We start from the raw sequence: 10282 nt of genomic DNA, 5'->3' as shown, positions 1-10282 counted from the left end.
AGGGAGATGATTTTTCTTATTGGAAAATTCACATGGAGGCATACCTAGAAGCTTTAGATGTTGTAGTTCTTAGAGCTGCCTCACAAGGCTTCCCAAAACCTAAGGATCCCACCAACCTTCAAGGCGACAAAGTTAACTATGAGAAGTGGAATGTAAAGGCTAGAAACACCCTCTTTAGAGGCCTTTGTAAAGATGTTTTTAACCATGTGTGGAACCACAAAGACGCCCATGCACTATGGTCGAACATTTGTGCGCTCCATGAGGGAACTAAGAGTGAGCGTGAGGAACGCTACCACCTTGTGATGAAAAAGCTTAAATCATTTGAGATGCTTGCTAGAGAAAGTGCCAATGACATGTATTCACACTTGAATATTCTTGTGGAGAAAGTCAATGGGTTTGGACTCACACAAATGCAACCCTCTGATGTTGTGAGAAAGATCTTGAGTGCCCTCCCCATTGACAACTATGGGCATATTGTGACAGTGCTTCATCAAGGTGATCTTTCCACTGCTACACCAACTCAAATATTGGGAAAGATGCATGCACATGAGATGTACATACACATCACTCCACAAGATGGCTCTTCTTCCACCAAGAAGAAAGATTTGGCATTCAAGGCAAGCCAATAGAAGAGGGGCAAAGCAAGAGTTGATCATGATAGCTCAAGTGATGATGAGATTGATGATGCAAGTCTTGCTCTCATGGTGAGAAGAACTACCAAGATGCTCAAGATGCTAAACAAGAAGGGTGTCAAGTTTGATGGTAAGAAGAAGAAATTCTTCACTAGTAATAGAAGGAAGACCATCTTCAAAATGGATTACTATAATTGTGGAGAACTTGATCATCTAGCTCATCAATGCCCCAAACCTAAGAAAGACAAGTACAAGAAGAAGTACAAGGGCAAGAAAGATGACTCAAGTGATGAAAATGATGATGAGAAGAAGAACAAGCCATACACGAAGAAGGATGGCAAGAAGAAGGAATTTCACAACAAGAAGAATAATGGCAAGGCATACATTGTTGGTGATTGGCTCACGGATATTGAATCATCAAGTGGCTCATCCGATGATGAAAGTGAGAATGAGAACAACAAGGTGGCCGCTCTTGTGATTGATTATTCACTTTCTTCACCGACACCGTCGCCATCATTCTCTACACACCTTTGCCTTATGGCTAAAGGTGAACAAAAAGTACAAAATGATGATGATAGTAGTGGTGATGATAATGCTAGCAATGATGAAAGTGGTGGTGATAGTGATGAAGAATTTGAATCACCTTCTTATGATGATCTTGTCAAGTTGCTAAACCAATACACTAAAATCATTAGAAAGATAAGAGCTAAAAATGAAAAGCTAGAACTTGAGAAGGACTCACTCTTAGCAAAGTATGACATAGCCGAAAAAGCCAGTGTTGAGCTTAGAGAAGAAAATAAAATTGTGTCATCCAAACTCAAGGAGCTTAAATCCTCTAAAAAGGAGTTTAGAGAAAAATATGATAAACTTGAGGGGATGCATAATGAGCTCACCACTAGTTACAATTTGCTAAAACAAGAGTACACCAATCTCAAGATTAATCATGACAATCTTATTCTTTCTCATGAGTTATTATTCAATGAGCCACATGATGCTACTAACAATGTTGTTAAGATTGATATAGCTACATCATGTGATGACTTGATTGTTGAGAGCATTGAGCAAGGTTCTAGTAGCAAAGGCAAGAAAGTGGTTGAGTCCAACAACTATGATGAGTATGTCAAGCTCAAGAATGAGAATGAAAAGCTCAAGAAAGATCTTGAAAAGCTATCAACCACCAACACAATTGTGATAGATAATCTTGACAATGATTGTGATATAGCTCTTGAGAATGAGATACTTAAAGAAGAGAACAAGGGACTCAAGATGGAGAAAAATCATGATGAGATTAGAGAAGAAAAGAAGAAGCTCAAGTTGGAGAAAGAACATCTCAAGACCGGTTTGAGCAAGTTCACAAGAGGCTAGTATCTCCAAAGTGAGCTACTCATGAACACTGTGTTGAAGATGGATAGAAGTGGTATTGGGTACTTGGGAAATCAAGAGAAGAAAGCTAAAGCTCAACATCAACAACAATACAAGTCAAAGCCTAAGCCAAAGAGATGTTTTGAGTGTGGACAAGAAGGTCACTTTGCCCGTGAGTCTCAAACTCCACCACCATAACCCTTGCCCAAGCATGCTAGACCCTTTGCCTTCAATGCTCACTACATGCTTAGAAAGGATTCTAGTGGAAAAATGAAAGTCATGTTCTTAGGTCCACCCAACAAGAATAGGCCTAAGCAAATTTGGGTTGAAAAGTCACTTGTTGAGAAAGTCAAGGGCCCTCATCAAGTTTGGGTCCCTAAACAACAAGCTTGATCTCTTTTGTGTAGGTGAACTACAAGACCGGTGGAAGTCATTGGGTTATTGATAGTGGTTGCACTCAACACATGACCAGTGATCCTCATATGTTCACCTCACTAGATGAAGAAGTAGATGGTCAAGAAAGGATTACATTTGGAGATAATTCAAAGGGCAAAGTTCAAGGATTGGGCAAAGTTGCAATATCAAATGATCATTCAATATCAAATGTGCTATATGTTGCTTCATTGAGTTTCAACTTGCTATCCGTTGGTCAATTGTGTGATCTTGTCTTTCAATGTTTGTTTATCGAGAAGGAAGTGGTTGTGTCAAAGAAAGATGATGATCAAGTTATATTCAAGGGTTTTAGATACAACAACCTATATCTAGTGGATTTCACCTCCGAAGATGCGAACTTGAAGACATGCTTATTCACCAAAACATCACTTGTGTGGCTATGGCATAGAAGACTTGCACATGTTGGGATGAGCTCACTCAAGAAGCTAATGAAGAATGAATTGGTGAGAGGTTTTAAGGATGTGAAATTTGAGAAAGACAAGCTTTGTAGTGCATGTCAAGCCAGCAAGCAAGTTGCAAACACTCATCCAACAAAAGCTTACATGTCAACAACAAGAGTGCTAGAGCTTCTTCACACGGATCTATTTGGACCAACAACTTACAAGAGTTTGGGAGGAAATCTCTATTGTCTTGTGATGGTTGATGACTACTCTAGATATACTTGGGTGTTCTTCCTTCATGACAAGACCGAAGTGGCCACATGTTTCAAGAAGTTTGCTAAGAGAGCACAAAATGAATTTGAAGTGAAGCTCAAGAAGATAAGAAGTGACAATGGAAAGGAATTTGACAACACAAACATTGAAGCATATTATGATGAAGTAGGGATCAAGCATGAGGTCTCTACAACATACACTCCTCAACAAAATGGTGCAGTAGAGGGAAAGAATCGGACACTTATCACACTTGCAAGAACAATGCTTGATGAGTACAATACACCCGAAGCTCTATGGGTGGAAGCTATCAACACTGCATGTTATGCATCCAATTGCCTATTTCTTTAAAAGTTTCTTAGCAGGACCCCTTATGAGTTGCTCAATGGGAAGAAGCCGAATGTATCATTTTTTAGGTGTTTTCTTATTGGTTACTCATCAAAGTCCAAAGCATATCGAGTATTTAATCATGCCACTGGCTTGGTTGAAGAAACATATGATGTGGAATTTGATGAATTTAACAGCTTTCAAGGAGCACATGAGAATCTTGAGGATGTAGGTGATGAACCATTGAGGGAGGCCATGAAGAACATTCTAGTTGGAGACATCAAGCCCAAAGATGATGAAGATGATGTACAAGTGATTGATCCACCTTCTTCATCAAATGCACCACAAGATGATGATAAAGATGGGAGAGTAGAAAATTAATATACTCATGTTTCTCATGATCAAATGGTGGCACAAGCTCAAGATGTTGATGCTCCACAACCTCACTCTCAAGTGGTTGATAAAAGAAATTCACCCCTACTACAAGCACATCCACAAGATCTTATCATAGGGAGTCCTTCAAAGGGTGTAATGACTCCCTCTCAAAAACTTGCTTCATTTATTGAACACCACTCGTTTGTTTCTTGCATTGAGCCTAAAAATGTAGAAGAAGCTCTTCAAGATCCGGATTGGATAAATGCCATGCATGAAGAGTTGAACAACTTCACCCGCAATGAAGTTTGGACACTTAAAGAGCGACCACAAGGTGCAAGAGTCATTGGAACAAAGTGGGTGTTATGCAACAAGCAAGATGATCTAGGCATTGTTGTGAGGAACAAGGCAAGACTAGTTGTAGAGGGGTTCTCTCAAGTTGAAGGGTTAGATTTTGGAGAGACCTTTGCACCGGTTGGAAGACTTGAAGTCATTCGTGTCTTCCTTGCATATGCATCGCATCATGAAATGAAATTATATCAAATGGATGTTAAAAGTGCATTTTTAAATGGTTTCATAAATGAACTAGTCTATTTTGATCAACCTCCCAGGTTTGAAGAACCTAGATATCCTAATCATGTCTATAGGTTGTCCAAGGCGCTATATGGGCTCAAGCAAGCCCCAAGAGCTTAGTATGATTGCCTTTAGGATTTCCTCACTGAGAAGGGCTTCACCATTTGAAAGGTCGACACCATACTATTCACTATGAAGTTTGATGGAGAGATCTTCATTTGTCAAGTATATATTGATGATATCATATTTGGCTCATCAAATGAAGATTATTGCAAAGAGTTTGGTGAATTGATGTCGAAGGAGTTTGAGATGTCAACGATTGGAGAGCTTACATTCTTTCTTGGTTTTCAAGTCAAGCAAATAAGAGAAGTGATTTTCATCTCTCAAGAAAAATATAACAAGGACCTTCTCAAGAGGTTCAAAATGGATGAATGTAAGCCAATCAAGACACCAATGCCATCTAATAGATATCTCGACCTAGATGAGGGAGGTAAATCGGTTGATCAAACTCTCTACCGTTCTATGATTGGTAGTTTATTATATTTGACCGCATCTAGGCCCGACATCATGTTTAGTGTGTGTATGTGTGCTAGATTTTAAGCTAATCCTAAGGATGCTCACATGGTTGCCATTAAAAGAATCCTAAGGTACCTTAAGCACACACCAAGCATTGATCTTTGGTATCCCAAAGGAGCTAGATTCCAACTAGTTGGCTATTCTGATTCGGATTATGCCGGTTGCAAAATTGATAGAAAAAGCACATTCAGCGGGTGCCATTTGCTTGGTAGATCACTAGTGTCTTGGACCTCCAAGAAGCAAAATAGTGTGGCATTGTCCACCGCCGAGGTGGAATACAATGTCGTGGGTGCTTGTTGTGCACAAATTCTTTACATGAAGCAAACTTTGCTAGACTATGGTGTAGTTCTAGAAAAGGTACATCTTTTAGGTGATAATGAGAGCACGATAAATCTTGCTAATAATCTTGTTCAACACTCTTGCACCAAGCACATAGATATCTGCCATCATTTTCTTAGAGATCATGTTGCTAAAAATAATATATCACTAGAAGGTGTAAGGACTGAGGATCAATTGGCGAATATCTTCACTAAACCGCTAGATGAGCCTACATTTTGTCGGTTGAGGAATGAGCTCAATCTACTTGACTTTAGTAACTTCACTAAAAAATAAGCTTGTGTTGTCCCTTGCATTGCATTATAATATAAAACATGTTTAATTTTTTAGTAATGCAATTAGGGTTTGTCTAGCATGGTTAAGATAACCGCAAAAAAGCGTGTGAAGCAGCATAACCTTGGATCATACTTGACAAGCAACTAGACTTACTTTCAAGTATTGTATTGCATGTGCATGTGTGTTGCTTTGTCATTTCTTTTCGGTTATCTTTTGAGCACCCACTGTATTTGTCCACAAATAGGGAGAGCATTTGAAGCTTCTATTGGTCATAAAACCCTCTTGTGTGGTCACATGGTGCTCCTCGCCCCTTTTATTGCATATTTTCTTAAAAAGAATTATAGCCTAAGGCAATATACTTGGAAAAATTTGAGGGCTTGAGAGAAGTCTCTCACATCAGTCCCAACTAGTGTTTCTTTGTGTCTTATTGAAGTTGGGACTTGATTGGGAAAAGGCAGCGCAAAGGAACTCTGAAGATTTGCTAAAAAATGGTGATCGGACGCTGAATAGTGTTCCTCCAGCGTCTGGTGTGAAGATGATCCTACGTTCGGTTAAACTAAGAAGAAGATGTTAGGATCAACCGGACCCTGTGGTGCCTCCGATCATGAGGCACCAGACGCGTCCGATCATGACTTGAGGGGTTTTGGACCTTTCTATTGTCGACTAGACTCCGAGTGGTAGCATTTAGTGTGAAGATGGCCCTACGTCTGGTTAGACAAAGAAGAAGATGTCAGGATCAACCGACCTCTATTGTGCATCTGATCATGAGGCACTACACGTGTCTGGTCGTGACTTGAGAGGTTTTGGACCTCTCTATTGTCGATCGGACTCTGGTTGGCAGCATCTGGTCATTGCCACCAGTGCGTTCGATTAGTCGAATCTAGGTGGATCTAAAATTTCTTTTCTTCTCTATCACACAGGGGCCACCTGGTATTTTCTTTGTGTTCACCTTGTGCGTACCTAGGTCATCCGCGACTACCGCCTGCATCGCGCCTCTATGCTGCCACCGCGCTCACGCCCATGCCACCGCCGCACTCACGCCTATGCCTCCCTCACCACGCTTGTGCCTACCTTGCCTGCGCCCATGCCCATGCCTTCCTCACCATGCACCCGTGTCACCTTGACCTAGCTGTGCACGCACCAGCGCCTGCCTCGCACTGTCGTGCCACCCAGCCTACTTTGCCTGCATCTCCACCACACCCACGCCTACAGCTCCACTGTTGTGCCCACACCATTGCACTCCACCATGCGCCCGCACTGCCATTTCCTTGCTGCGTCCACATGTGTCGCCCGCTGGTGCTACTCATGCTCCACTACGCTATCGTGAGCTCGCTTAGCACTGCATTGCCATGCTGCCTCATCTCGCACCAACGATTTCCCAGCACCTCACCTCCTTGACCATTGTACGGCTTTGTGCCACCTAATCCTAGCCCTAGGCATAACCTTGCCAACCTAAGTGGTGCCCCATGATCCTCTCCTTTGCTTGTCGGTCATCGGATCGTCGAATTTCATTAGGTAGCAAGCTATCGATTTCAATTTCTCATCTACTGCTTGCTTCTTCGGGTTTCTCACCTCTAGATGAATATAGTGATTATTTATATTTCCTATTTATTCCATCATGCAGCGAGCCGATGCTCTTTTGGTTGATTTGGCACTTATTAGTAAACTTGGGGCCAAGCTCACGAGTACGGATTGAGGCCAAGCCTCACGAGTGTCAGTCAGTAGTTGTTTCCTATCAATGGTAGTGATTCTCATCAGCTTTAGAGATGGCACATTGTAAGAATGTCGGAGGTGGTCCCAATGATGAGGATCCAAGGCCTCCGCCTCGCCTGACTGCTCAACAAAAAGGAAAGGCAAAAAAGACTACAAAGAAGAAGCGCAAGCTCGATGATGTTAAGGCAGAGAGAGCAGCAGCAGTGGTAGCCACCATAGAGTGAGCCAAGAGAGGTGGATCTAGGAGTGGCATTCATATAGGTGATCAGTTGTCACCAGCTCAAAGGGCTGCCATCGAGAGGATTAAGACTAGTCTTGGTAGTCCACCTAGGACTATCATGCTTGGAGGACAGCATGTCTCTTTAGAGGAGAGTTAAAGCAGACACGTTTGGCAGAGCAGATAGAGGATGCTCAGTAGGGAGAGCAAGTTGAGGAGACAGAGCAAGCAGCACAGCCATAGCTTCGATGCTCCATTCGCACATGCACTCAGGTGTCACCAAGGCCTCAAACATAGAGGAGGGGCTCTCAACCACCTTCTAGACCATAGGGTCTGCCTTTGGTGGTTCACCTTGACCTAAGGGTAGCCATAGCCAGATAGGTGCAACAACTATGGTTTGTATAGTTTAAGGATTGGTTTCCACCAAGGCAGGATGAGCGTGCCTTAGAACACTTCTACACTATGTTGTAGGAGGACTTCTATAATGCATATCTCAACAATGGTGTTGCCTTTAGATCTCAGCGGGTCTGCTCCATAGAGTCTCTAGTTGTAGCTACATGCGAGTAGATCCGTCCTCACCTCTCTTATCTGCCAAGCTTAACAGATCTTCTTGGATGGACTGGTCACTATGTTCCATCTTGGGTTCATGAGTTCTACTCCTCTCTATGGATTGACCCAAGGCACAGGTTTATTCACTTTACTTTCAAATCCGTGACTACAGGCTATAGAGCTTGAGGGTCAGAGAGATACTGAGGATTCCAAAGTCCCCTATTCACCTTCATGAGGTATGCTATGGACATATAGAGCCTCCAAGATGCCCTCACGGCGGACTTGTGCCACCTACAGATCTTGTTAGACTATGCTTCATAGAGCCATTTGGCGAGGGGTTGAGTAGGACACCACATGACCTTACACCTATAGCTCGGCTCCTTAATGCTATTATGAGGAGGACTCTACTTCTGAGGATGGACTACCATGAGGGCCTAACTCGTATTCAACCGTGGCTAGTGTATTACCTGGTGTCTTAGACTGTCTTTGATATTTGGGATGTGATGTTCTCTGAGATGGAGGACACACTAGCAGAGGGCTTCAGAGGTCACCATCAGCTGCCTTATGCTCATTGGATCACTTTCTTACTCTGAAAGGTAGTTACACACAAGTCCCCATATACAATGGCAGAGTGGACAAGTGCTACTACTAAGTTTCCATAGTATGACTTGAGCCAGATGCTACATCATAGTCGTGCAAGGACACCTCGCTAGCCGAGTCATCGCTTAGAGGTACCAGAGATAGCAGCTCAGTAGGATGAGATCATTAGGGCCATTGTAGAGATAGAGGAGGAGGAGCTTGATGCACAGCAGGAGGATGAGGTCAAGAGTGACTCGAGTGATAGCTCAGACAATGACTATCAGCCGATTCCATAGATGGCACCTCGTCCTCATGATAGAGAGGCCAGTGGCTCTAGCTCAGCTCCACCATAGCCACCGCAGATAGACCCGACACTCCTAGTTGTACTTGAGCGGATGAGGCAGGACCAGGCACGTCAGGCACATTAGACTGTCGCTGCACTTGCTTAGGTTCTGGCATGATAGGATGAGTTTCAACAGTAGTAGTAGGTCATGCAGTAGTAGCTACGTATGATTTAGCAACAGTTACTCATCTTCATGCAGCATGTATTCACTGCTATAGGGGTTGATCCTCAGTAGTCTACATTTTAGATAGGCTAGCCTGCCACCACCACTCTAGTGACTCCAACTATATAGTGCAGTGGGCTTGTGAGTTAGAGACAGCCGACTCCTCAGTTTACATCACTGATAGAGCAGGTGTCTCAGTGGTTTACTTCACCAGGGATAGCTCAAGGTCCGCACTTTACTCCTATTGTTACGGGCTTCACTCCTACTCAAACTTATTTGGTGTTAGTGACAGTCACCCCAGTCTCTAGGAGTCTTAGCGCTACCTTCAGTGAGCTTATAGGGAAACCTACACCTCCAGTGTTCCAAGTCCCTATCCCTACCATAGCTGCTTCTGTTACCAGGACTACCGAGATGATCCCATCGTCTATTGCATCATCCGAGCCACCTCAGACAGTCACTCCTACACTTGAGGCTTTAGCGACAGTGATAGAGGTAGATGTGGCTCCACTTCCTATAGTGACACCTCTAGAGTCATAGGCTGCGCCAGTTACTATATAGACCCTGATCGCTTCACCTTCACTTCTAGCTACAAAAGGTTAGATCGCTTAGAGTTTAGGGTCAGAGGATGATGCAACTTAGTTTTAGATCTCTCACCACACCTCACCACCCGACTCGTCTGCTCCTGTCCTACTGTTCAACCCTTAGGTTTTGATGCTTGATGCCAAAAGGGGAGAGGGAGCGAGTATGTTTGATCTAGCGGGAGTGTGTGAGAAGGTCTCGATTCGTTTGGTCTTTTGTGTGTGATACTTTGTGCATTCACGTTTACATTCATGCATTGTATTATATACATGTGATGGTGAGACTTATGTGACATGTGTGCTCTCTACATTGATATATATATATATATATCATGTCATTTGGTTATTCTCATTTGCTTTGCTTCCGCGTTTTACTCGGATTCAAATGAGCTTTACTTCATGTACTCATGCTTAATTCATATCTTTTGAGTACACCATGTTGGCTTGGGTCATATAAGCATGTCTAACCCTTTTGTTCTTACTATCAAAAGCTTATATGAACCAAGCATGTTGAAAACCTCACTCGTCTCTTTTACATACTCGAGGTTGTATTCTCATCAATCACCAAAAAAGGGGGAGATTG

The sequence above is a fragment of the Miscanthus floridulus genome, chromosome 7 (assembly GCF_019320115.1).
Source record: "Miscanthus floridulus cultivar M001 chromosome 7, ASM1932011v1, whole genome shotgun sequence".
Classification (NCBI taxonomy): Eukaryota; Viridiplantae; Streptophyta; class Magnoliopsida; order Poales; family Poaceae; genus Miscanthus; species Miscanthus floridulus.
This window is presented reverse-complemented; position numbering follows the sequence as displayed.